General features: G+C 43.0%; 1 long non-coding RNA gene across 6 annotated transcripts in view; it reads left to right on the top strand.

The window, feature by feature from the left end:
- Positions 1-10,211, top strand: part of LOC137983670 (uncharacterized) — a 22,753-nt gene extending 12,542 nt beyond the window's left edge. The window contains exons 7-15 of one of the 6 annotated variants that reach the window (XR_011118992.1): positions 875-1,076; positions 1,567-1,673; positions 2,278-2,464; positions 3,404-3,472; positions 5,805-5,909; positions 7,767-7,861; positions 8,550-8,712; positions 9,204-9,315; positions 9,703-10,211. This is a non-coding gene — a long non-coding RNA (uncharacterized lncRNA). Of the gene's footprint in view, positions 1-874; positions 1,077-1,566; positions 1,674-2,277; positions 2,470-3,403; positions 3,473-5,804; positions 5,910-7,766; positions 7,862-8,549; positions 8,713-9,203; positions 9,316-9,702 lie in introns of all 6 variants that reach the window. The other 5 variants (XR_011118991.1, XR_011118990.1, XR_011118987.1 and 2 more) reach the window with 5 other exon arrangements.
- Positions 10,212-12,916: the final 2,705 nt, after the last annotated feature.

The following is a 12,916-nucleotide window of genomic DNA, read 5'->3' as shown; positions in this document are numbered from 1 at the left end:
TGTGTACCGTGGTTGTTTGAAAAAGGTAAAGCGTTACATTGTACCTCGTTGGAAAGAAACGTTTATATCTTACGCTAGAATAAACCATTTTTGTTAAAAATCATATTGTCTGTTTCGTTTGTTGATAAACTACTAATATATGCGAGACAGGAACTCAGTGTGCGTTCGGTATTGAAATATATTTCATTTTTTTGCTTCAATCTGACACATTTCTGTTACGCGTTACATCCAAAAATTAATTCATTTTAAGAAAAGACATATTTATTAAAATTATGGGTTGATCGTAATGTCTACTATTTTTACACCAAAATGAAGGTAGACAACTAAGCTTTTATCGTGGGAAGTGTGAAGTACTGAAGTTAAAACCTAAGCGAAGATATTAGTTAGTAAAGACACTCCAGTGCTAAATGGCGTGGTGACCGTGCTACTCATCTATGGAATCTTTGAAAGCGGCCTATTGGGTGGTGACGCTGAGCCTATTCCCTGGGGGAGTGGTGTGAAATGAAACGAAACTCCTGATTTTCTGAAGCCTTTCAATCTGGGCCTGGTAGTCAATTTACCTTACCAACAAGGGCTGGATTGCTGGAAGCTTACATGTGTTTATCGCTAACCATTGTTAAATGTCATGTCAACTGAAAGATTTTGATTCTCATTAACCCATAGTTAGCACCAACCATGTATCGAGGAACTGAAAGTTGATATTGATGTTTTAGCTTTACATCCCACCCATTCATTCTCTGGAACTTCCAGTTGAAAGACATTTACACTGGTATCGCAATTCACCCAAGAGTAATCCTTTCCGATATACATGTATTACTCGAATTTGAACTGAACTCCAGTGTATTGAAATCTGAAATTGTTGGTTTGTTTCCAGGTCACTTCAGAAGTAATCAGTACCCTGTTAAAACAGGCAGAGTTGACTGAGAAGAAGATCACAACCCCGTGTGAAAAGTGCTGTCCTGTTGCCACTTGAGGATCTGTCAAGTACATGTACAATGTACTTTGTGGTAGTGAGCATGGCTGAAGTCGACTCTGTATCTATCAGTACTCGCTCAAGTACTTCAAACGAGTAACAAGTAATTTAAGAACTATGGGCAACATCTTTATAAAATAAACAGCATCACAGCAAAGAACTGCTCTATTGCTTTCATTTGAATAGTCAAACTAGGATTTCATCTACTGACGCCAAATCGACGACTAGAAATCTCTGCTTCAAAACATTAAATGTGTATTCTCTCAGGGATCAGTACTATCAATCCTTTTTCCTAATATATCGTCTCAGCATTTAAATAGCAATCTCTTTACCTATCAGATGTTAATTTTTAATCATATTTTATGTTAGAAAAAGACAAGTTGCTTATCAAGAAAGAGTTTTTTTTGGCTTTTTAGTTATAATTTTTATTACTCAGTGTATTGTTCTACTACTGTATTCGTGATCAGACATTGCCCCTGGCATTCGCTGAATTGCTGGTCATTAGCTGTCATTCAAATGGTCACATTTCTGAGTATCATGCTAAAACTTGAAACGTGGTCTTTTCTGACTTAAACGTGTCTTGTTTTTGGCAGTTCTTCAATACGTGCATCGAAAACAGGGAGAAGACAGATGGCCTGGACAAAAAGCTCTAGATCCTTTTCACAAATTGCACCAACTTGGTCTACACCAACGCGGCTCGGTAAGTTTAGCTCTGTAAAGGGAGGAGGGGGTATTTTGAGGATCTTGGCTTGTCTCAAGCTACCCCCCACCCCTGTGATGTTTTTGCATTTGTTTCAATCAGTTTGAAGTGTTATTTTAGTCGCTTACATGTATATCTTGGTGGATCCTGATGGTGTAACCTAGCCTATGTCCATCTGCCTCCTCTCCTGGAAAAACCAGGGAAAGAGGTGGATGTACACAGGCTAGCGTAACATTGGTAACTATTTTCAAGGTCGTAACAAATTCTTGAAACATTCTGCCTATTTGTTTTCACTTTTAAAGTTTTTATTTCTTTTGTGAATTTTTATGTGGCTTTTTCAAGAAGGCCATTTCTTCCAGCCTCTTGGAAATGAAACTAATTCTCAAAGATTTCTTCTTTGGTCTGTCTTTTAATAGGCTGGGTTGAGCTGGGGGCCTGTGATTTTATAAATACGTGGATATTTCTTGGGCGACCGATTCCTTTTTTCTCACCTAAATATTACTGGGAAAAGAGACCATTAATAGAACTTAGAAGTCTCTTTAAAAAAGCTCTTTAATCACATTTCAACGAGACCTCGATTTGATATTACTGTTCTTCATTTCAGGGGCTTGTTTGAGAAAGACAAGTTGGTGTTTTCGTTCATGCTTTGTGGCGAGATAATGTGACGGAGAGGAGATATCTTAGATGGGGAATAGAATTTCAGTCTTCAGACAGAGTGGGAGCTTAGGTAAGGTGAAAGGCGAAAGAAATTTGAGGGACATCATGCACGAGATTACACGCTGAGAACTCGGGTAAGGTATGCAAACAAAAGGGAGAATTTCGAATGGAAATTAAGTAATATCAGAAACCCCCTAATGGTTGAAACGTGTAACGCGCGTTCACAACTTCCGAATATTTAGTGCTAAGTACCTGATTTGGAAACCCTTTTCGTTTTGTGGTTCCGCAAGCAAATCCATAAGTGAAGACACAATGAATCACATTCAAATGTCACATCATGTACAAGTTGGTTTATTGTTATGCAGCAAGGACAGTTTTTGAGAACAATCATAATTTGCAATTCATTCTCCCTACTTTTCCATAACAAAACATCATCATCTTTGTCATGGTCATGGTTGTCGTCATCATCATCATTATCGTAATCATCGTCATCGTCATCTTCGTCTTCGTAACGGTCGTCATCGTCATCATTATCGTCTTTGTCGCGGTCCTGGTCATCATCGTCATCATCACCATTGTAATAATCGTCATCAACATCATTGTTGTCATCATCATTATCACCTTCACTTTTATTATCACCATCAGTATCGTCATCATCATTATCTATCCCTGCAACATCTGCCCAATGATATTGTGGTGATTTTCAGGGGACAATGTTGATTTTATGTGGGTTTTTCCACATAAATATTTTACAAGTAGCTTTTTAAGAATGAGAATGAAGGGCAACCATTTGGCCATTTGTAAAGCGTAGTGGATTCGAATTCTGGACAACTCAGCATTGTTCAAAGCGGGATTCGAACTCGGGGGATCCACCCCAAGATAAGAGATGATCTGTTGCTTTTCTTCCCCCAACTGGGAAAGGTACAAAGAAGTAATTCAGATGGGGGAAGGGTGACATCACCTCAGTCTTGTGTACCAGCTAGGGTAGGGTAACAGTGATACGTGTACCAGTTGCTTGATGTTACATGTGAGCTACTCAATCATTTTATGACATTCTCCTTCCTGTTCTTTAGGAACGTCCTTCTAAGCCAGATATTCCTTGGCTAAATGAAGGTTTGTGGCACACTTAATGCAATTTGGAGGTACGTTTTTTTCTTCTGCTAATTTAGAAACTTCAAACGGGTATATTTTTATAAATAGAATAAGTTGATTCTGTCTCTTGATAATACGTCCTGAGAACGCCGAATTCTAAGGTCACCTTTTTGTATTTATCTCAAACTGGTTTTGCGGATCGCAAAAGATGATAAAATAACAATAATACCCTCTAATATTTATTGCCTTTTTTTGCGAAAACGCAAACTCCTAGGTGCGTTTTCTTTTACTGTCTTGCAGCTTTAAAACGCTCTGCAGCGCAGCTGAAAAGAACGGCGTTACGGGCCCACTAATGTGCGGGATTGCCTTGTTCCTTTAAAGTGCCCCTGTGATCAGAAAATCATTTCCTTTTTCTTCAGATTTTAAAAGCGTGTTTGCTGAACACCTGACTGGCAAAATTTTGAGCTTTGACTTTTATCCAAAGGCCGTTTACTTTGAGTGTTAGTTTTGGATGTCACGGTCCGCCATTACTCACTTTTAAGACCGACGGTTCATATTAATTCTGTGGCATACACACGCATTGCATTCTTAACCTAGTGAGCCTTTGACGTCAATTTCTTTTCGAGCCAGGGGCCCGTTTCTCTAAAGTCCCGAAACTTTAAGGCCATTTTCGGGTGTCACAATTCCCTTTGTATCTCAACAACGGAGAGGATTTAAGTCGTCCAACCTCACAGACATGTTCCTCTTAGTTGGCTTGAAAACACGTTAAAAGATCGGCTTTCCAAAACAAGCAGTTGGCAGTTTCACAATGGTTTTGGGCCCGAAACGTTTTCAGAACTTTTGAGAAACGGGCCCCTGGGACCTGTTCCTCCAATGTACCGTAAACTTTTTGGGCCCGAGAAGCGATTTACGAAACTGCCATTCGCTTGTTTTGAGAAGCCGTTCTTTAGCCATGTTTTCAAAATCACAAAAAGCAAAATGATTGTGAAGTTTGGTGTCTTAAGATCCCTCCGTTCATAAGATACAGAGATAAATTATTGTGACACCCGAAAAGGGCCCAAAAAGTTTCGGGACTTTCGAGAAACGGGCCCCAGATCTCTCAAGATCTTAAAGTTGGTAATGGGTAACCATTAAATAGGAAAATTTCACTCAAAATAAACAGTTGTCTTTTTTAAATCAAGGCTTAAAACTTTGGTCGCTTAGTGTTTAGTTAACATAGTTTTGAAATCCAAAGAAAAATAAGAATTGATTTTTTGGTCACGGTGGCACTTTGAAAACTGACTTAATTTTCTGCCATCCCACACCTTACCGTAGCGCCTTTCTCTGGACCAATAGACCTTATTCGCTTGCACAGATCATATGGCGATACTCAGGACATTTTGCTTTGTTTTTTTCATTAAAAAGAGTGCATGCAGACATATTCATGCTTTTGTATGCACTCCTTTTTATGAACAAAACACAGGATCACATGAGGACAGATCTGTATTGGGAAAACAAACGTACAAGCGAATGAGGTCTATTGGAAGTAGAGAAAACAAGCAGTTACTCGCCTACGAGTACTTTCCCGTGCTATGATTGGGTATTATCTCTGTCTGTATCTGAATGGCCAAAATTACTCTGATCTCGTTTGTACGACGTTCATGGCCAAAGCTGCATCTGTATTTTAACATTTTATCGGCTTCTTGGTTATTCTAAACATCATTGTGCCTTTTTACTTTAGGACTCGCTTCCAGCTTTTGCTGGCTTGAAGGAGGAAATAGTTAGCAAGCCCATCATTGTTAAGATAGGATCGATAGAGGGATGATGTCTATTTGTTTGTTTTTGGTGGAGGATATTGTTACAGGAAGCAGACAGATCCATCCCTCTTACTTTCCAGCAAAGTGGCCTGAAATTTTCCTTCATTTTGCCTGATCTGCAAAATGACCTGGAAAGTAACCTCCAATCCCGGACAAAATTGTTGAATTAAGTATTATCAAGATTTCTTCTCGCCCTCAAACAATGATGAATCACGTCCAGGTTATTTGTGCTTGCTTATGAACAATAATGTGCTTGGTGGGGCCAGGGAAGGGGTTATGCTTGCCCTCTTTCAGTACAGAAGACTATAAGACAATTAAGGCACAATTGCAAATTGATTGCCAAACAGTGACAGGAATAGAAATAAAAAAGGGACATGACAAGAGAGTACTTCTATTGTTGTTATTACTATTATTATTACTGTTATTATTATTATTATTGTTGTTGTTGACATCCTTATCCTTATCATTATTATTATTATTATCATCATTAATGATAATTAATTTAGCAATTAATTGCAAATTTTGGCCACAGAACAATCGTCATGCTAGTACTAATCTGTTGTTCCCTTGGTGTTCATTTATACAGTATGAGTTCAACGACTCGGATCAAGAGAGTGCTCTGGACAATATAAAGATGTTCTTAGCAGAAGAACAGATTCTTTGGGATGTTCGTACCTTTATCACTGGCCAGGTAAGTAGGTTTGTTCTATAAAATGGCAGTTGCAACTATTCTTGAGGACTGAGGAGACCATAAAAGTGCCTTAACGCCACGGTGCAAGAACAGAATGGAACGGTTTCCAATTTTTTTTGCTAAGAAACAGTGATTTCTTGTCTGCGCAGTAACCCATCCATGATTCCTTCACGGAACGCATGAAATTTAACTTTTTTTTTCAAAAATCATCATCTCTTTTCATCTGTTGTGTCCGGTTTTTGCTCTGTTGTGTCTTTTAAGGAAGTTCAAACCTGTTTTAACACTTTCAACAAACTATACTATTTGGAGGGATTGAATCTACCAAAAATTTTCACTTAATGGTAATGTGAAACACCAGTAGATGATTAACAAAGATGCACTCATTAATGTGACGTAATGGGTTACCAGGGCAACAAAAGAGCCGTCTAAAAAGAGCCTATATTTTGTCTTCAAACACATATATCTAAAAAACGAACTCAGTGACTCCCATTTTTTGTTGCTGGAGAGTGACTAGTATGCTAAAACTTTCTGCAAACTTGAAAAAAAAATGTGGAACAGATTCATAGCCACGTTCACTGTAAGGTGGCTCTGAATCCACTCCAGACAACTTTTTAACTTTGCAGAGAGTTTCGTCTTAGCCTGCTAATCACTTTTTGGCAATAAAAAATGCGGGTCACCGAAGGTCGTTACTTAAGGGCGTTTTTAGATGATTCTTCTGTTGCCAAGGTAATTTATTACGTGGCATTAATATGTGCATCTTGTTAAACAATTATTGGTGTTTCATAAGGTACCATAATATTGTAGAGTTAAAGTGCTACTACGATGAAAAAATCAGCTCTTGTTTTTCTTCACATTTCGAAAGTATTTGCTTTGATTGTTCAATAGGCGGAATTTTTTGTAGGAATTTCAAGAGGAATACTATTTATTTGAAGGGTCCGCCATTACTTGGTGCGGTTCCGACTGATAAGCTTTCAGTGATCTGGATCGAGGAGAAAGTGACGTCATTTACTCACTAGCTTGAAAATGTGAATGCGGCTTAATTAGTATACAGAACACGAATTTGACAATCTGAAAGCCAAAAACTCTCGTTTTGCATACTGCATACACACTTTATTTTTAAGCTAGTGAGTAAATGACATCACTTATTTCTCCTCGATCCAGATTACTGAAAGCTTATCAGTCGGAACCAGACCAAGTAATGGCGGACTGTTAAATAAAAAAAGTGGAGTTCAACAACGTCTTTTTTGGCTACAATTGCTTTTTCATATGATACAATAACAGTTCCTTTACGTGAATCGGTGCTGTAGCGTCAATCCTTCCAATAAGACATTGTTGTAACTGATTTGAACGGTCTTAAAGTGCACCAAGCCCACAAAATTTAACATTCGGTGCTCTTTGTACTGGTTGCATTTTCGTTTTGCTTTGGATAGGGAAACGGTTTTTTCTAGGAATTATATTTGGGGAGAAAATATAATTGTAGTTCTCCTACAAGCGGGACAACAGATTCTTGAATATCTTAGATGCGTTGTTAGGGAGAAGACATTTAAGAAGGTCATGGCATCACGAGAATGCAATCGGCCTCGTTGTCCTGTTTGACAGTCAAGTAAGAACGCGATCCTCATAAGGTGCGTGAGTGAAGAAGGTCGCGAGGATCGCGTCCTTGCGAGGCAGGTAAAAAAGTGAGAGACTGCTTTCAGTATGGAATGAAGTCAAGAAAGTTGGACAAGCTTTAAGACTGTTTTACAACTTTATTTGATATTTTTCAGTAATAGCAGATCAAGCGCTAGATATTATTTGCATAGTTACGAAACAGAACTCAGGGGTTTTCACATCTTTATTATTTGTTTGTTTTCACAGATCCCATATGGAGGACGAGGTACTGATGCTTTGGATCACGGGAAGATTCGACTCGCCCGCGATTCTTGAAGACGGTTCCAAGTTTGCTAGCTCTGGTGAGAACATTTACCAAGCTTTTAGGCTTAAAACTGAACCCCATGTTAGCTATTTGAACCAATGGATTTTAAAATGGCCACTGTCTTAGTAAAATGGTCTATGTACACAACTGTTTCATAAAACGGCAAAATTTGTTATGTTACCATCTGAAAAGCAATAATTGCTTAACAAGTTCATGTAGCTAACCAATTATTAATGTCTGGCATGGTACCATAATATTGTTGTTGTGTGAAACAGTGTGGTAGGGTTTTCGTTCCAATCAGACGTTGCCTTGGAATAGACCTTTTCAGCTTGTACTTTTTGTTTTCCCATTTCAGACCACGTGATGTTACTCTGGAGAACAGTTTCTTTCAAATGTTGTCTTACGTGCATGCATATGTGTGCATAACTTTTGATAAAACAAAAGAAAATTCACGTGATTTGAAATGGGAAAATGAAACGTACAAGCTAAAAAAAGTCTTTTACGTGTTGAAACAGTGAGCTATCTTAAGAGAATCCCCACTCCTTGCATGGGTAATTTTAAACCTTGCTACAACCAAATTTGTTGTAAAATTCTTCCAAGAAGGTATTTGTATTAGAAAAGCAATTAAATTCGGGATCGCTTTCTTTCACTATCAAATTTCTTGGGCACAATCATTGTTACGTGCCATATTTTCAACCTTGTTCTTATATAAACGTTCTCTGCAGATGTACTACGTCACAACTATTCCAGACATCGGGGTCCATATAAAAAGCACTGATGCCAGGTTCCGTCCACGTAGTCTAATGTAGCCTATACCTCACTCGTGCCTCACTCAAGCCTCTGGGCTCCTGCATCAAAGACTTGCTTCTTTGATGTATGTTTATTGCGGTAAGAGTGTTTTTCTTTTGGGTCATATACAGCTGTCGTGATGTTCAATGTGAGTGCCTTGGTGTCAAAACCTCGAACACAACAAAAAAGGAGAAACTGACTTACATTTTGAAAACGATAGAAGCTGCTATGACACCTGGTAATAGCTAACATGCATGATCTCTTTCGCTCTCCTTTTCTTTACCTGTTCATACATATTGCTCATCCGTGGTCCACTCAGGCACAACAGCAACAGCTGTTAAGAACCCCAACTGGCCAGACGCAAACCAGTTGGCTATTTGCAAGTGCGCCCTAGAAGTTGAACCAGGGACTTCTGGGAACAAATTCAACGAGTGGTCAGGATGAGTCTTGAACCCGGGAACTCTGGATCTCAATGCAAGCGTCCAAACCACTGGGCTGCACTGCCTAGCAATGAAACGTTTAGATTTTAATTTTGCTTTGGTGTGGTCAAATGTTCTCAAAGCTTTACCTTTTTCTGTTTTACATTGCAGCATTGTCCCATCTTACCTATGTAGCCTCGAGTGAACTATATCCCAGATTCCTTCCTTTACACTAGCCCACTGTACAAAACGTCTCTTCGTGCTGGGGTCTTGTCCACCACTGGTAAGCACAGATTCTTGCTTGGTCTGATTTTTAAGTTGTGGAGGCTGTGAACTCCCATTCCTTCGTAGGTGATTAACAGCCCCTGCATAGGGAAATATCAAACAAGTTACTTGTCTTTTATTCAGCACTTCTAATACATGATAATATTTTTGATGGGCATTATGTCGTGTTCAAGTCAAATAAACAGTTGAATGAATAGTGACATATGAAAATCAATGTGAATCTCGAGTTCATATTTCCGGACATTTTTATCTCAACCCTTTATTATTGGCAGTAATATCTTCACAGTTTCTTTAGTGAGAAATAAGCAGAATTGTCAGTTAGATGAAGTATACAATAAAGTGATTTAGTTGGGTTAATTTTAAAAATGTTCCTTTGTATTTTTAGGTCATTCCACGGACGTCTTTGTTGCTGTTTATCTACCAACTTATCTACCGTCCGACTTCTGGATTGAAAAGGAAACAACTGTTGTGTCAGCTAAAAGAGAAAACATAAAGTAGATTTAGCCTCCATTTCTGTGAAGTAAGAACTCATTAGCTGTAAGAATTGATAGTTGAAGGAAAGGTTTAATGGTTAACTTCTCTTGTTTTTTTTTTTTAATATTCAGAGTTTCAAGCAAGTCATTTTTTTTCTCAATTGTATGGTTAATATCTAAGGCACGAGTGTTTTGGGAATTCGTAAATACCTTTTCCATAGGAATTTCTTTGTCTGAAATTTTTGCCATTGAACATACCTGACGTACCACCCAGGGGCCACTTTCCGACCATGCCTACCTGAAGTACCAGCCAGGGGCTCCTTTGCGACCATGCCTACCTGACGTACCAGCCAGGGGCCACTTTGCGACCATGCCTACCTGACGTACCAGCCAGGGGCCACTTTGCGACCAGGCCTACCTGACGTACCAGCCAGGGGCCACTTTGCGACCATTTCCCAGCTGACGTACCAGCCAGTGACCACTTTGCGACCATGCCCACCTGACAAACCAGCCAGGGGCCACTTTATGACCATGCCCACCTGACGTACCAGCCAGGGGCCACTTTGCGACCATTTCCCAGCTGAACTACCAGCCAGGGGCCACTTTGCGACCATGCCCACCTGACGTAACAGCCAGGGGCCACTTTGCGACCATTTCCCACCTGACGTACCAGCCAGGGGCTACTTTGCGCTCATTTCCCAGCTGACGTATCAGGCAGGGACCACTTTGCGACCATGCCCACCTGACGTACCTGCCAGGGGCCAATTTGCGACCATGCCCACCTGACGTACCAGCCAGGGGCCACTTTGCGACCATGCCCACCTGACGTACAAGCCAGAGGCCACTTTGCGACCATTTGCCACCTGACGTACCAGCCAGGGGCCACTTTGCGACCATCCCCACCTGACGTACCAGCCAGGGGCCACTTTGCGACCATTTCCCAGCTAAACTACCAGCCAGGGGCCACTTTGCGACCATGCCTACCTGACGTACGAGGCAGGGGCCACTTTCCGAACATGCCCACCTGACCTACCAGCCAGGGGCCACTTTGCGACCATGCCCAACTGACGTACAAGCCAGGGGCCACTTTGCGACCATGCCCACTTGACGTACTAGCCAGAGGCATTTTTGCGACCATTTCCCAGCTGAACTACCAGCCAGGGGTTACTTTGCGACCATGCCTACCTAACCTACCAACAAGGGGCCACTTTGCGAGCATGCCCACCTGACGTACCAGCCAGAAGCCACTTTGCAACCATGCCCACCTGACGTACCATTAAGGGGCCACTTTGCGACCATGCCCACCTGACGTACCAGCCAGGGGCCACTTTTCGACCATGGCCACCTGACGTACAAGCCAGGGGCCACTTTGCGACCATTTCCCACCTCACGTACCAGCCAGGGGCCACTTTGCCCTCATTTCCCAGCTGACGTACCAGCCAGGGGCCACTTTGCGACCATTTCGTACCTGACGTACCAGCCAGAGGCCACTTTGCGACCATTTGCCACCTGACGTACCAGCCAGGGGCCATTTTGCGATCATTTCCCAGCTGACGTACCAGCCAGGGGCCACTTTGCGACCATTTCGTACCTGACGTACCAGCCAGAGGCCACTTTGCGACCATTTGCCACCTGACGTACCAGCCAGGGGCCATTTTGCGATCATTTCCCAGCTGACGTACCAGCCAGAGGCCACTTTGCGACCATTTGCCACCTGACGTACCAGCCAGGGGCCACTTTGCGATCATTTCCCAGCTGACGTACCAGCCAGGGGCCACTTTGCGACCATTTCCTACCTGACGTACCAGCCACGATCCACTTTGCGATCATTTCCCAGCTGACGTACCAGCCAGGGGCCACTTTGCGACCATGCCCACCTGACGTACCAGTCAGGGACCAGTTTGCGACCATGGCCACCTGACGTACCAGCCAGGAGCCACTTTGCGACCATTTCCCACCTCACGTACCAGCCACGGTCCACTTTGCGATCATTTCCCAGCTGACGTACCAGCCAGGGGCCACTTTGCGACCATGCCCACCTGACGTACCAGCCAGGGGCCACTTTGCGACCATGCCCACCTGACGTACCAGCCAGGGGCCACTTTGCGACCATTTCCTACCTGACTTACCAGCCAGAGGCCACTTTGCGACCATTTCCTACCTGACGTACCAGCCAGGGGCCACTTTGCGATCATTTCCCAGCTGACGTACCAGCCAGGGGCCACTTTGCGACTATCCCCACCTGACGTACCAGCCAGGGGCCACTTTGCGACCATGCCCACCTGACGTACCAGCCAGAGACCACTTTGCGACCATGCCCACCTGACGTACTAGACAGGGGCCACTTTGCGACCATGCCCACCTAACGTACCGGCCAGGGGCCACTTTGCGACCATTTCCTACCTGACGTACCAGCCAGATGCCACTTTCCCACCATTTGCCATCTGACGTACCAGCCAGGCGCCACTTTGCGATCATTTCCCAGCTGACGTACCAGCCAGAAGCCACTTTGCGACCATGCCCACCTGACGTACCACCCAGGGGCCACTTTGCGACCATTTCCTACCTGACGTATTAGCCAGAGGACACTTTGCGACCATTTGCCATCTGACGTACATGCCAGGGGCCATTTTGCGATCATTTTCCAGCTGAACTACCAGCCAGGGGTTACTTTGCGACCATGCCTACCTAACCTACCAACAAGGGGCCACTTTGCGACCATGCTTACCTGACGTACCAGCCATAAGCCACTTTGCGACCATGCCCACGTGACGTACCAGCCAGGGGCTACTTTGTGACCATGCCCACCTGACGTACCAGCCAGGGGCCACTTTTCGACCATGGGCACCTGACATACCAGCCAGGGGCCACTTTGTGACCATTTCCTACCTCACGTACCAGCCAGGGGCCACTTTGCGCACATTTCCCAGCTGACGTACCAGCCAGGGGCCACCTTGCGACCATTTCCCAGCTGAACTACCAGCCAGGGGCGTCTTTGCAACCGTGCCTACCTGACCTACCAGCCAGGGGCCACTTTGCGACCATTTCCTACCTGACGTACCAGCCAGAGGCCACTTTGCGACCATTTGCCACCTGACGTACCAGCCAGGGGCCACTTTGCGACCG

The sequence above is a fragment of the Montipora foliosa genome, chromosome 13, assembly GCF_036669935.1.
Source record: "Montipora foliosa isolate CH-2021 chromosome 13, ASM3666993v2, whole genome shotgun sequence".
NCBI lineage: Eukaryota > Metazoa > Cnidaria > Anthozoa > Scleractinia > Acroporidae > Montipora > Montipora foliosa.
This window is presented reverse-complemented; position numbering and strand designations above follow the sequence as displayed.